The sequence below is a fragment of the Lepidochelys kempii genome, chromosome 15 (genome assembly GCF_965140265.1).
Source record: "Lepidochelys kempii isolate rLepKem1 chromosome 15, rLepKem1.hap2, whole genome shotgun sequence".
Classification (NCBI taxonomy): Eukaryota; Metazoa; Chordata; order Testudines; family Cheloniidae; genus Lepidochelys; species Lepidochelys kempii.
This window is the reverse complement of record NC_133270.1, coordinates 12,822,376-12,837,858: the sequence shown is the minus strand read 5'-3', so window position 1 is coordinate 12,837,858 and position 15,483 is coordinate 12,822,376. Positions and strand designations below refer to the sequence as shown.

Below are 15,483 nucleotides of genomic sequence, written 5' to 3'. Positions count from 1 at the left end.
CCTTTCCTGAGAGAAACCACCACCAAAGGTAGAAAAAAACCCCACCCTTAAGTTCCACTAAACATCTATATTAGCTTATTAATATTGAAATATGATCTATTTTTTAGCCTCGGAGATGCACAGAAGTCCCCTGCAAGGTATATAAACCCTTTGGAATACCTTAAGATACATAGGATAGGCTTTTAACTTCCAGTATACGCCTCATGCTCTATAGTACATCACAAGTGCGAAAGCTTCCCATTTGTTACACTTATTGATTCTAATACAAGAATAATTTCAGTGTGTGGGGAGGTGTTTGCAAGAGATCCAAAGAGCAGGCTAAGACAAAGGAAACTTTTGGAAGGTAGGTAAATGGAGACCCACATTTTGACCCTTAAGAAACTAACATGTTGCAGGTTGAGAAGGATGAGAGGTAGTGGGTGAGAGCACTGATAACCATCAGTATCCAGACTGGTGCCTGTGGTCATTAGATTCCAAGGCCAGAAGGGACCACTGTGACCATCTAGTCTTAGCTCCTGTATTACACAAGCCAGAGAACTTCCCCAAAAGAATTCCTTGGGCAGATCTTTTAGAAAAACATCCAGTCTTGATTTAAAGATACACTATTACTTTTATCAACCAAACTCAGTCCATGTGTACTTACTGTTTAAAGTCTACATGATGGACAAGCTGATCATGACTACACAGGCCAGGTTGTTCCAGCCTTAAATTTGCAGGAGAAACAGCACTAAGACAACTTAAGCTCTACCCCTGTACGTCTCTTAGTCCTTTATATTCAACATGGAGTATACTTTCTAGGTGGAGAATTTACACTGTGATTTGTTGTACAGAATTCTTTTTCTATATGCACATACCTGTGATATAATGAATCTCAGCTTTGGAACAACACTAACACCAGGTGTTTTAATCCAAAGACATAGTTTTGATCTTGCCTTTGATTTAGGTTTCAACTGTGTCTATATACTAGCTTCAACTCAGTGATGTGTCTAATTGCGGGTTCATGGAATTATTTTGCTCAGGGGGAAGATTTGCTGTCTGTAGCTTATTTCTACAGTCCCAGTTGTTACAGGAACACAGTGAGAGTTATGTACGGTTGTTTAAAAGGCCAGATTTTGTAACACTTCTGCACTGACATTAAGGTTTGGAAGTTTTCATGTTGATATGGAACAGTTGTGTTGTTTCTACAACAGGCTGATTTAGTCTGTGGCTATTGCTAGTGTGTTGTTACAGAGGCCGAATTAAGTTGTTTGGATTCTGGTCAGTGATAATTGCTCTGTTTACTGGCCTGTGCGTATGCCCATAAGGAGTTAAAGTTACATAACTCAATCTAAACCCAACCTTACTTTGGAATTTCTAGTTCTGAGATTTTTAAGTGATACATGTAGTGATTGTTTTGAACCTCACAAATAGCAGCCCTTAGGTAACTAAATATTTTCATGTGGGTAAAGAAATAGGGTTGATTGACACTGAATAAGATGTTAGCTAACCTTAAAATCCACAAAAATCAACACAGAAACATTGTTGTTTTCCTGGTCATCATCAACTAGAAAAAGAAAATACCCAGCAGAAAATACCTTCCTTCCTCCACCATAAACATTAATATGAAGTTAAACTGTCTGGTTTTGCCATCTCTCTAAATCCAAGATCTCCGGGTTACATTGAAACAGGATGTGCAAGTTGGTCCCCTCTACTTTCCCTTTCTCCCAGAGGAAAATATTTGTCAGCACATTAGGGATGTTTTCTTTCCATTGTCCTTAGGAGACAATTTCAGAGTAGCAGCTGAGTTAGTCTATATTCGCAAAAAGAAAAGGAGTACTTGTGGCACCTTAGAGACTAACCAATTTATCTGAGCATAAGCTTTCGTGAGCTACAGCTCACTTCATCGGATGCATTCAGTGGAAAATACAGTGAGGAGATTTATATACACACAGAACATGAAAAAATGGGTGTTTATCATGCACACTGTAAGGAGAGTGATCACTTAAGATGAGCTATTACCAGCAGGAGAGTGGGGCGGGGGGGGGGGAACGGGGGGGGGGGAGAAAACCCTTTGTAGTGATAATCAAGGTGGGCCATTTCCAGCAGTTAACAAGAATGCCTGAGGAACAGTGGGGGGGGGGGGGAATAAACATGGGGAAATAGTTTTACTTTGTGTAATGACTCAACCACTCCCAGTCTCTATTCAAGCCTAAGTTAATTGTATCCAGTTTGCAAATTAATTCCAATTCAGCAGTCTCTCGTTGGAGTCTGTTTTTGAAGTCTTTTTGTTGTAATATTGCGACCTTTAGGTCTGTAATCGAGTGACCAGAGAGATTGAAGTGTTCTCCGACTGGTTTATGAATGTTATAATTCTTGACATCTGATTTGTGTCTATTTATTCTTTTACGTAGAGACTGTCCAGTTTGACCAATGTACATGGCAGAGGGGCATTGCTGGCACATGATGGCAGATATCACATTGGTAGATGTGCAGGTGAACGAGCCTCTGATAGTGTGGCTGATGTGATTAGGCCCTATGATGGTGTCCCCTGAATAGATATGTGGACACAGTTGGCAACGGGCTTTGTTGAAAGGATAAGTTCCTGGGTTAGTGGTTCTGCTGTGTGGTGTTTGGTTGCTGGTGAGTATTTGCTTCAGGTTGGGGGGCTGTCTGTAGGCAAGGACTGGCCTGTCTCCCAAGATTTGTGAGAGCGATGGGTCATCCTTCAGGATAGGTTGTAGATCCTTGATGATGCGTTGGAGAGGTTTTAGTTGGGAGCTGAAGGTGACGGCTAGTGGCGTTCTGTTATTTTCTTTTTGGGCAACCACACACCATGTCAAGAATTATAACATTCATAAACCAGTCGGAGAACACTTCAATCTCTCTGGTCACTCGATTTCTGACCTAAAAGTGGCAATTCTTCAACAAAAAGACTTCAGAAACAGACTCCAACGAGAGACTGCTGAATTGGAATTAATTTGCAAATTGGATACAATTAACTTACACAAAGTAAAACTATTTCCCCATGTTTATTCCCCCCCCCCCCCCCCCGTTCCTCAGGCGTTCTTGTTAACTGCTGGAAATGGCCCACCTTGATTATCACTACAAAGGATTCCCCCCCACACACTCTCCTGCTGGTAATAGCTCATCTTAAGTGATCACTCTCCTTACAGTGTGCATGATAAACACCCATTTTTTCATGTTCTGTGTGTATATAAATCTCCTCACTGTTTTTTCCACTGAATGCATCCGATGACGTGAGCTGTAGCTCACGAAAGCTTATGCTCAAATAAATTAGTTAGTCTCTAGGTGCCAAAAGTCCTCCTTTTCTTTTTGCTGACATTGAAATACAAGCACCTTGGAGATCATTTCTGGAGTGATGTTTTTAAATTGTTTCCCTATCCATTTGCAAGGTTCTCATCCCTGCAGTTTTTCATAGCTGCTTTTCGGCAACCTCTAATCAATCTGACATGACCGATCTCACCACAGAAACTCCAAGAGGCACGATCTGGGATCCCTGACGACAGGGTGACCAGATAGCAACTGTGAAAAAACGGGATGGGGGTGGTGGATAATAGGCACCTGTATAAGAAAAAGTCCCAAAAAACGGAACTGTCCCTATAAAAACAGGACATCTGGTCACCCTACCTGACAAGAATTAGCATGTAAACAGAACTTCTGGTCTCGGCAAAGAAGGGGAGACAGGAACAGAGCCTTCACAACAAAGTCTCTGCCCTCCAATTGCCGAGTCATTGCCACCTTCTGCCCCAACAGTCAGCTGTCAGGTATTTGTGCTTAAGAAACAGGACTTCATTCTTTCATGAGGCACCTTTCCCCTCTGACATGATAACCTGCCCAACATCGTAATCGGCTCTTATTCAATTTCAAGATAAGGGACCTTTGACCTGAACATAAGGATAAGAGATCTTAAAATAAACAGCAAAAACATGCCTACGTTAAAATACTGGGTGAGGCCTTGGCAAAACGTCTAAGAGACTTTATCTGAAAGAAGCACCTTCAGAGAAACAAGACTCGGACACAAGCAAGGCATCATCCTTCTCTGTTCTGTATGGTGTGAGCCCATGAGCATGCTAAATTAGAGACCACTGCTGTGGCTAAGATTGGTGAACACAAGCCAGACATCTGAAAAGTGTTCTATGGGAGCTTATAGAGGCTTTCTTTCTCCAGAGTCAAGAATGAGGTTATTTGGGGAAGCTCCCCTTTGTACAGGGGCAAAGCTTTGTCTTAATCTTATCAGAACACACTCTGGCTGAGCAGCGGGTTTAGGCTGAGGTCAGGCAAACGGCTGTCTCAGTCTGTCTAGATTGTCTGAGTGGCTCTAAAGCCTTTTCATATTAGGTCGCTTAGAAGACTTACACACCTCCCTCCCGAAGTCCCCAGGTCTGATTGAATAGCCTCCTAGCAGCCACCCTAATAGTTTGCTACATGAGAAGCATAACATGAAGGTTACAAGGGGTAAAGATCAGCTCATTCCAGCCTGGGGCATGCTGCTGCCAGGCTTCCTTCCCCCGCAGTGTGGCCATGTGTTGTGAAGTCCTCTTAGAGGCAGAACATAGGCTGAGCTGCTGGAGATTTCTAGGGTCTACTTCTCCTCTCCCTTATACCAGTATAATCCAAGAGCAACTGCACTCAAACCACTGAGTTTGAGTTTCACCCATGCAACCAACATCAGAATCAGGCCCATAGGCTGTGTGTGACTGGGAAGGAAGCAGAAAGCCAATGTTCAGCCTCCTAATGATTTGTTGCATTAAACAGCTGTCTGCCGCTTGCCTCCTGGCAATTATTTGATCCCAGTCTCTGAGAGCTAACCTGCTGCTGGAGCCCCCACGGCTCTCCCTAGAGAGCTGGAAAGAGTTTTTAAAATCCAAACCCAACCCGTGTTGTATTGGACAAGAAAGAGATGAATGCAGCTGAGGGGCCACTATTCAGACAGACTGCGGTTCTCTTTCCTGTATCAGGGCGATAAAAGGACAGTGTTTGCTAACCTGGGACAGCCTTTGAGCCTCAGAGCACAGAAGCAGGCAGCTTTGCTGACAGCGCTTTGGAAAGCAAGCGGTCAGCAGATTGGAACTTGCGGAGAGAAGACATTTTAGCAAGATGAAACGGTTCTCTGGCCTGGGAGAGGGCAAAGCCAACTGAGGCCAAGGGCTTCAGAGGAACAACCCACTGGCCCTAGAACCACAGCTCAATAAACAAAGAGTATCTCAGCACCAGAGTCACTCCCTCATTCCAGGAGTAATCCAGCCCCTGAGAGAGTAGCTCACTCCATGTGCTTCCATTTATAAGCCCTGGATTTCCCCTCTAATGGGGTAATTAACCCAAGGTGAGCCCAGCCCCTAGGACTGGGCTCCCGGTAGTAAAGACAGGCAGGTGATGAAGGCGTATCTGCTAAAGGAGAGGAGGACTTGTGGCACCTTAGAGACTAACCAATTTATTTGAGCATAAACTTTTGTGAGCTACAGCTCACTTCATTGGATGAGATTTTAACCCTTTTCCTGCCAGCCACAAGGGGTGACTGACACACTGTTCCACAGCTCATTGTTGATTAGATTTAACCCCATCCCTGAGACTGCTCCAACACTTCCTTTCCAGAAGCAAGTGCCGGTGTCCCTTGAGCTCACGTCCTCTGTGTTTCCATCACTTTCCCTGGCAGTTTATAATTATTACTCTTCATGTGTTTGGGTTCATTATTTACTCCTGCTTTTTAGGCCATGTGCTGTACTTTCTGAAATGCTGCCTGCTGGACAATTTCCCCAAGCTGCTTTATTAACCCCTTCTTCACCATTTTGAACCCTCTGGACACTGCTTTCTCAGCACCTGTGAGCCTGCCTGTGCTAACCACAGCCAGCCTTAGCCTGGGCCACATGTGCAGCCCCACAGAACTCTCCTCACGCTTACAGTTCTTTAAGAAACCCGGGCGCGGGAGCGGGTTTTTCTAAGAAAGCAAAAAGACAGGCAGGCGTGAGAGAGAATAAGTACAGGAGGGAGAGAAAGCGAGCACACACTAGCTTTAAAAGAAAAATAGAAACAAAGTGAGACAGCAAATGAGGGGGGGGGGAGGAGAGGAAGAAGAAAAGCACAGGAAGAGGGAAGACAAAGCAAGAAATGATGCCCAGCCTTTAGGCTAGTTGCTCCTGGTTCATTTAGTCCTGCTGCGAGGGAAGATTTGGTGGCCTCTCCCCAGCAGACATCTCCCACCAGCCCTGCAAGCTGCAGGGAAAGTAGAAGGCAGAATGCTGTTGCTTTTGGGATTTGAGTCTTTCTTTTGTTCTCTTGGGCTTGACGGTTTGTCTTTTAAAACATTGCCACAGCAGCAAGTAATTTGTTTGCTGGCCTGTCAAGCCCTGATTCAGGGACGAGAGGCAGATTTAAGAATAATTAGCGGGGTTGAGGGACAGATCCAACACCCACTGAAAGCAACGGAAAGGCTCCCACTGACCCCAGTGGAAAAGTGCTCAGGCCCTGAGTCTGGAAAGTGCTTAGGCCCAGGTCCTCAAAGGTTTTTAGGCTCCTCCTGACTGCCACTGATTCCAATGGACATTGGGAGCCTAAATACCTTTGTGGATCTGGGCCTTAGCTACCTGCTTAAATCTATCCCCCATTCATTGAAGTTAATGGGATCTACGCAGGTGCTTAAGGTACTTTCCCAAACACGGGACTTAAAAAGGGGAAAATGGAAATGCGGGTGTGGCTGGAGTCAGTAACCATAGGGGGAAAGAGGCCCTGCTGCAGCCCCTCTAGCCCCCACTAGCAGGCTGCCCGTCAATCGCCCGATTGAAAGGCCTCGTCAAAGATACCCTCCTTTCCTAGCATCGGTGTCTATTCCGGTGCTGGCACTCTGGGGACTTGTATTCAGTTAATAGCACTTGTAACAGAGAGTGTGGTTAAAGGAATTGGTTACTAGGACGATTTTTACGAGTAGCTCTGGTTTGTTTTGTCCGTCCACTCCTGGGAGATTTGAACATGTCCCTGTGACGGTTGTTTGGCATGTGCTAGGCCCTGTACAGCCACTGCACAAAGACAGTCCCTGTCCGAGAGGCTCACACGTGACACATCAGGTAGGATGACAAAGGGGTGGGGGCGGGTTGTGAAAAGGGGATTTTGTGAATAGCTTTTCCAGCAGAATGGTCAAATGGCTTGTTAGGTGCAGCAGGCAGAGTGGGATGTGGCTGAGATACCCTAGGGGTGAGATGGGGCCGGCCCCTCAGCCTTTCCGAGGCCATGCGTGAGGGTGCGTGTTGTGGGGGGGATCAGCGAGAGGTTTTTCTGGATCCACCTTGTTCTTGCAGTCGGTAAATTGCTTCCTGGATGCTTTGTCAGCCAAGTGCCCCTCTGTAGGCCGGTCCCAGGCAATGCTTTCTCAGCCATGCATGCCTGCCTCTGCCCTTAAGAGTTTTGATTTTTGACCCAAGAATTAGGTTTGGCCAGCTCTGCTCCACGGGGCAACTCTCTTCAGCCTCACTGGGCTGTCTCCTCTCACTACCCCGGTCAGATTAGTGCTACTGCCTTTGGCGGTGCCCTTTGCGTTTGTCATACACAAAAACCTGGCACTGCTACAGGGCCTTTCATCTACACATATTAATTAATGAAGCCTCATGACTCCTCTATGAGCTAGGCAGGAATTACTATTATTAACAACGGATGGATGGGTAAATTGCGTCATGCAGCGGTTGAATGGCTTACCCTAGCTCACCCAACCGGTCAGTAGCAAAGCTGAGAAATGACCACAGGACATGTGACACCCATTCCCTAATCTAACCACACTCTCTGTAAAGAGACACAATCCAGCTAAACCAGACACACTCCCTCTCTTCACATCCTGATCCACACACAGGTAGCTAGGACCCAGTTGTTTAGAAAGCAAAGCCACTGTAACAAAACATTATGAAACCAGCCAGAGAAGGGGTTTGTTTAAAGGCAAGGAGCAAAACCAGGACACAACCCAACCAAAAATAAGAGTTCAGTGGGGGGAAAATAAAGCCATGTGGTTGCTTACCCTCGGGAAAGCTGGGATGGTAGCTGGGAGCTGTTCACCTTCTGCCAGTGACACAAAGGACGGCTCTTTCGTCCCACTCGCCTCGTCCACGCTTGCAAATGGATTTCAGAAGTAAGAACTTCCAGGCAGGGGTTAGTGGCTGTTAAACTTTATAAATGGGAGTGGTCAGAAACAGAGCAGTGACTCCAGAGTCTGATGTAAGGAACTTGCAGCTCTTTGAACACCTGCAGTGGTGTTGGAAAATGGCTTCCCTGCCCGTTTTTCTTTCCCTTGCTCTTTTTGGGTTTCTTTTCCCACCCTGGGTGATTTACTGCTCACAGGAGAAAGCTGAGAACAGAGCAGTTAGACTTTTTGCAGGCTGTATTTTCTCACGGCAGGGAAAGTGGAATATAGCACAGAGAAAGGTAAAAGGTCTCACTTGAATTGGGGTGGTTCCTTGGCATCATGTTGTCCCAGGGCTGATGCCCTGCTGGACGCACAATTTTTGCAACGCTTTGGCCAACATGCTGACAGCAGTGAGCTCTGCCCCACAGTGGGGCATAGAGCACCATTGCTCACTGCTCATCACAGCCAGCGGGAAAGTTCAGCCTTGGGGCCAGACTGATGGGCCTAGGGCAGCCACAGCCGAGCGCAGGCCCAGGCGTGCTCCGAGTTCCCTGGGCTGCGAGGGGCAGTGTACGTGACTCCTGAGGGGAGGCCGGCTCCTGGCATTGCCTGAGCGTCCATGTGTTGCCTTGGACAGTGCTCGGAGCCGCTCCAGAGAGAGACATGTCCGGCCCGTCTCAGCCAGAGGTGTGTTGTTGCCCATGGACAGTGGGGTGGTTCCCCCAAGGAACCGCTCCACCCCCTGATTATAAATAATTCAGTTTCCTTCTCTATGGCTTTGTAGTGTCCCTTACTGGAGGCTTTGTCTTAGATTTTGAAGGCTAGTGCCACACAAACTGCATGGACTTTAGCAGGTTCAGACATAGGTGCGGGAACTAGGGGTCCTGGGGATGCTACCACACCCCCCGGCTTGAAGTGGTTTCCATCCTATGCAGGGTTGACAGTTTGATTCAATGGCTCTCAGCACCCCCACTACACAAATTGTTCCAGCCCCTCTGGGTTCAGAGCCCTGTTGCTCCTGATGCTTTTTCTTGCTGAGAAATGACTAACCGAATGCGCGATACTCCCAGGGAAAAAAATCTGGGGCAGGTGCAGATAAGGCTGAGAGTAAGTTGGTTCTCACCGCAGCCCCTTCTCCCTCCCCACCCCAACATGAGGACAGATCCTCAGCTGATGCACGTCAGAGTCGCTGCGTTGACTTCCACAGCACTGTGCTGCTCTACACCATCGGAGGATCTGGCCCGCCCTCTCCTACTACGTATTTGTGCAGCTCCTAGCACAATGGGGCCCTGATCTCTGCTGGGGCCTCGAGACGAGCACAACCCTAAAATGCAGTCACTTCATACTGATAGGGCTAGAACCTTACTTTTTAAAATGAAAGCGTAGCTCTCCAGAGGTCATTTGGCATCCTATTTTCAGTGCCTTGGAGCCACTCTGCCTATCTGATGTTAGTATTCAAAATCTTAACAACTTTTAAAACTAAAAACTAAGTAACTAATCACTAGTCTTGGACACAATTAAGTGAGTCCTATAAAGTTTTATTTCTCTTCTTTCTGCTCCAAGGAGGTTAGAAGACCTGGATGCAGGTGAACACCACTAATTTCAGAGGATTGTAATAATTCTGGACAGCCTTGTCCAATTCCCTTCACATTGGGTAGTCAACGTCAACCTCAGTCCCAGACCTAACCTGCCAAAGTTGAGGCTGATATTCCTTTTGTTTGTGGAGTTTAGTGGCAGAGGAGTAGGTCGGGGGCAAAAAACGTCAGGATTATAACGGAAACTCCTTTGCAACCTTGACTGTGGAGTAGCCCCTGCATAATATTCCATCTCTAGAATGGAGTCTTACTCCACAGTCAGAGACAATGCTGCCATCTCCCTTCCCCCAGCAGTCTGAGAGACCCCATGGCACTCTGAAACCATACGGCTGTTCTGCCCGGACTGGTATCCATTAATCTACCTGGGCTTCCAAAAGTTAACCTTGTCCCCACGCTGCATCATGTGACTAACACAAGAGTAGTCTAAATGTTTTATTTCATCCCTTCAAATGAAACATAGTTCAACTGACCTGGAGTTGAGTCTAGCTGCATCTCCCCAGGGTTCCCTAGAACAGCTTCACCCAGCTGGCCACGGGATGTTGATGAACCAAGAACCTCTACAGATGACAAGGCCCTTATTAACCAGTGGGGTAATGAATGCTGATCACACCCAGTGCACAATCAGCTTTGGCATGAAGATTGCTGTGGACTTCTCTCATTACTACCATTAACCATAGACTTCGTATAGAAAAAGGCATCCAGCTACACTGGCCAGTACCCCTCTGTTTTTACCTACATAGCACCAGGCTGCCCTGTACCCATTCATTATAAACTCTTTGGGGTAGGGTTTATGGCCTTTGTGTGACAGATCCTACATACTGTACAGCACTGCTTATACACATGGCATAAACAACATCCTCCATACATCTGACCTAAATGTCCTTAAGTGGGAGGATGGCCTGCTGGCCATTGTACAATTCTATGACTCAGGAGACCTGAATTCCCGGTGCTAACCCTGATTGACTCTGACATTGGGTGAGACACTTTCTCTTGCTGCCTCAGTTATCCTAATGTAAAATGCCTTGATAGAGTCATAGAATATCAGAGTTGGAAGGGACCTCAGGACATCATCTAGTCGAACCCGGTGCTCAAAGCAGGCCCAATCCCCAATTTTGGCCCCAGATCCCTAATGGCCAAGGATCGAACTCACAAACCTGGGTTTAGCAGGCCAATGTTCAAACCACTGAGCTATCCCCTGACTCTGCAAGTCCAGTTATGAAAAAAACAAGCCTTTTGAAGCTAGGCCCTGAAGAGAAGGTCTTTTTTTCCTGATTACGTGTTACAGAAGACCAAGATCTAAGACCTAAGCTGTATAACGAAATGACTGACCCACCCAGCTTTCCTTCTGGTTCCTGCTCTAAAGCCTGATAAGAACTAGTAACAACAAGGACAACTTAGTTGTGTGTGTCTGAAGGACTGACAGCTACCTGAGGTTGGAAGTGAGCTCTCATAAGCTTTTTAGCATGCCTGTAGGGTCTTCTACTGGGTTGGTTTTTTTTACGTTTTCTCTGTAATGCTTTTACCTTAAGAATAAAGGGGTTTGCTTACAAACGATCGCACAGCTCTTTCTAACAGCTGTCAATGTACAACCACTGGCCTTTTAGGCAGTTTGGCTTGCTGGGGATTTCACAGTGTAAATCAGGGAGCTGTGCAGGGTTAGGAGGGAGTGAGATGCGGGTCTCTGCCCAGGAGAGTGAAGTGACCACTACTGGGTGGGGACTCACATTTCTCTCTCTTTCTCCCCCTCCTGACCTGGGTATTTCCAGGCTGTACAGTTCCCTTCCTACATTGTGAATGCCCCAGCAAGTCAGACTGCCTAAACAGGCCTGCTCTGCCTGCCTTCCTCAGAGGCTATACAGAGCATCAATGCTCATGGTTAAAGCCCACAAGGCTCCTTCTAAGAAGAACGTTTATTCTTAAGGTGAAAGCATTGCAGAGAAAACATGTAAAAAAAAATGTTAAGCACCTACATGCACGCAACTAAGGTTACCAGGGATCACTCCAACTTCACAAAGGGCTCTGGCAGGTGAACAGTCCTTCAAACCCCACCAAGGTGCTTTCCTGTGGTTACATATTCTGTGTCAAGGCGGTTACGAACGAGCACCCCCATGAAAAGTTTAGTCCCTCCTTTAAACAACTTTGATCTGTGAATAGATAATTCATAGATAATTCATAGACACTGGGTTTCTCCTGAGGGCATAGCTTCAAAAGGCTGGGCTTTTGCATAACCGGGGGAGTTACCTTTGCACACACCTTCGCCTAGAGATATCCTGGAAAATCCACTTACCTTTAAAAGGTCACAGTATTTAAAATAGTCTTCTGAAGTGCATAACACATCTCACAGTTTAAATTAGGCAGGTCTCCTCCCTGGAGATGTTCCATGCAATGCCACAATAATACATATATATTTGCAGTTTTAATACAATGGCCTCCTAAGCTACCTAACCTTAATTCAATAAGGTTTGTCCAGGATATTGCCATAGTGGTCACAAATGCATACTGCCTTTCTAGCAGAATGTTTATTATATTCATCGTTGAAATATGAAGGGATGAAAGGTAATGGCTTAAATGCTGTCCAGGAAGTAAGTTAATCATAGAATCATAGAATATCAGGGTTGGAAGGGACCCCAGAAGGTCATCTAGTCCAACCCCCTGCTCGAAGCAGGACCGATTCCCAGTTAAATCATCCCAGCCAGGGCTTTGTCAAGCCTGACCTTAAAAACCTCTAAGGAAGGAGATTCCACCACCTCCCTAGGTAACGCATTCCAGTGTTTCACCACCCTCTTAGTGAAAAAGTTTTTCCTAATATCCAATCTAAACCTCCCCCACTGCAACTTGAGCCCATTACTCCTCGTTCTGTCATCTGCTACCATTGAGAACAGTCTAGAGCCATCCTCTTTGGAACCCCCTTTCAGGTAGTTGAAAGCAGCTATCAAATCTCCCCTCATTCTTCTCTTCTGCAGGCTAAACAATCCCAGCTCCCTCAGCCTCTCCTCATAACTCATGTGTTCCAGTCTCCTAATCATTTTTGTTGCCATCATTTAATGGGTTGCTCCAGGATGCCAGTCAAGCACCGTAGTTACAATCACTTTTTAAGGGGGGAGATGTGACAGATATAGCAATTTCCTGAAAGATCCTTGAAAGCCTGTACTGTATTAAGTTTATATATTATTGAGGGGTGGGACAGTATGTAATCTCTCTGGGGGGAGACGTGACAGATATTGCAACTCCATGTAGTATCTTTGGGGAGCCATTTCTACTCAGTGGGGCAGGGGGGAGGGTTATCACAGCTCCTCCAGAAACTAAAAACAGTGGTTGGTGATTACCTCACAGAGAGGTACCACCACCTGGGGAGGCTCCCATATACTAATTCAAACTAGATTATCTAGAAACCTACACACAAAGGAATTTAGAATGAATAGCCTGAGTTTAAACTGACTCAGGGCCTCCTTTGTGATCCAGCAAACACACAGACCCTTCTGCCCAAGGAGGAGCCCTAGCCTTGAGAATGGGTTGGACAGGCTTGACCTACCAGGTCCCATAAGAATGCTGTAGAGTTGCCAGCATTGGATTTCAAAAATAAGGGACTGTTTTCTTAGTACCCCTGCCCCACCCCACCTCCAGCTATTAATTATTATTAATAATAATAATTATCAGCACTCACATTCACCGGGGTATTCCTTGCTGCTTTTTTGCAGCACTCTGCAACTCCCCCTCTTGCTGTACAGGGATGAAGTATGGGACAGGCAATTTTCTATTTAAATAAGGGACGTCCCTTGTATTATGTGACTCTTGGGAACCGTAGACGGCTGGGTAGCCGCTTGTGAGCTTTTAGCATGCATATAGGGTCTTTTTTTTTTTTACATATTTTCTCTGTAATGCTTCCACCTTAGGAATAAAGGTGCTTGCTTAGAAGGAACTCTGTGGTAACTTGTAACTGCAGGCAATACACTGGTCATTGACCTGAGAGAGAGCGAGCAAACCACAGTCACTGGCCTGTTTAGTCAGTCTGGCTTCCTGGGTACCTCACTGTGTCATCCAGGCAGCTGTGCAGCCTTAAAACCCTGCTCAGGAGGGAGAGAGACACAGGTGTCTGCCCAAGAGAGGTGCTGGCCAGGAGCCAGGAACCCTTCCTGAGCCACAGAGCGGGATACAGGTGCAGTCGCCATGAACTGCGCTGTACAGTGACAGACAGATGCTTTGTGGGGAGGGCAGAGCTCTGTAACACACCTGGACTAACCAGTGGGTGGGCTGCACTTACACAGCCCTTAACAGGCTTCTTCGTTCCCAGCTCAGCAGTATCCTAAGGGGGGCAGGCACCGGCCAGGGGTTTCTGCTGAATGCCGAAACTAGAACTGCCTGGGGAGGGTGCTACATAGAGTGGGTGTTCCCAGCTCTGCTCATTGTGGCTGGTCCCTCCCTCACACAACAGCGAGAGTCCAAATCACACACAAGGGCAGAGGTAGACTTTGAGGCAGAGGGAGATGATGTTTCTTATGACTCTGTTCCTGCTTTATGTGCTTACCGGGCAGTCTGGCCAGTAAGTACATTTGTATAATCTCCTCCGTGCCTCACAGCAGATGAGATGTCTTAGCCCTATATGGAAAGGAATCATTTCCCCTACCACAGAACTCTAGCTGTCTCTACGGGGGAACGCCGCTGTGACAGTGCATGGCCACACGGGCCAGCTTGGGCAGGAAGTGCAGAATAGTGCAACTGCCTGCAAGGGGTGCACGGGAGGGTTGATTATTTTTTAAAGCGGTTTAAACAATTTGAAGTGGGTCCCCAAATGCCACATGTCCATCTCCCCATTCCTTTGATAATCATAGCAAAGCTGTACATTTTGGTACACTTTTAATCTTGAAAGCTCTTTACGGACAGGGTCGATTCATCCTCATAACACTGCAGGAGATAAGTATAATTATCCCCATGGTAAAAACAAGAAAACAGAGACCAAAAAGATTAAAATGACTTGCTTAAGGCCACAGAGCAAATCAGTGTCAGAGCTGAAATCAGAACTCAAAAGCTTCTGTCTCCAGTCAATAGACAACACCTCTCTCTGGCATTTAGCTAATACATACATTAAACCCAGACGAAGTTGGAAATGGCAACTGAAATCGCTGGCTGTGATTTGACTGCACAATGCATGGAGCTGTGTGGGCTGTTTTTGCTGGTTCTTATGGCTTGGTTTCTCCTCCAGTGTAAACAAGAAATGAATAAAGCATGAAGACAATTCAGACTCCTCATGCAGAACGACACCACATTGTATTGCAGCAAAGGAGTTGAAAAGAAGTTCAAAGTACTTGCTACTTAATGTCAAACTATCTGATTGCGGTAAGGAGCTGTTTGGTGACTGATTCCTGTTAAAGTCTACTAAGGTGAGAGGGCGCTGAACCCAGAGTAATGGGGGCTATTTCCATAAGTAACCAAAGTCCACTCTTGGTAGCTACACAAATCTACTTTCTTTTCTGTCCAAGAACCAATAAACCCCATTATGCTCAGTCCTAGAAGCAGAGTCAAGACCTGAATGGACACAGATACTATGAGCTGGACGCTTCTAGCCTCTTTATTCCCGCTTTATGAAGATTTATTCCTACTTCCCGCCCCCTTATTCTTTCTGACGGGAGCTATTGGCATTAAAGAGGATCTTTATTTCTGAAAAGTTCATTCCTGCTACTAACACTGCCCATAGGATGGTCGTTACACCTCACTTAGTTTATTCTAGGTCAATCTATCACAATTAGTGTCTATGGAAAGTATTGTGGTGTCAGAATCAAAAGATGATGA

The 15,483-nt window shown here is 46.2% G+C and overlaps 1 protein-coding gene across 5 annotated transcripts in view; it reads right to left on the bottom strand.

Annotated features, from left to right (window-relative positions):
• Positions 1 to 15,483, bottom strand: part of GGT1 (gamma-glutamyltransferase 1) — a 62,440-nt gene that overhangs the window by 35,208 nt on the left and 11,749 nt on the right. Inside the window, exon 1 of one of the 5 annotated variants that reach the window (XM_073313705.1) lies at positions 7,997 to 8,109. The exons of the other annotated variants lie outside the window; for them this stretch is intronic. The gene's annotated coding sequence lies outside the window, so the exon portion shown is untranslated. Of the gene's footprint in view, positions 1 to 7,996; positions 8,110 to 15,483 lie in introns of those variants that run through there. 5 annotated transcript variants of the gene reach the window in all.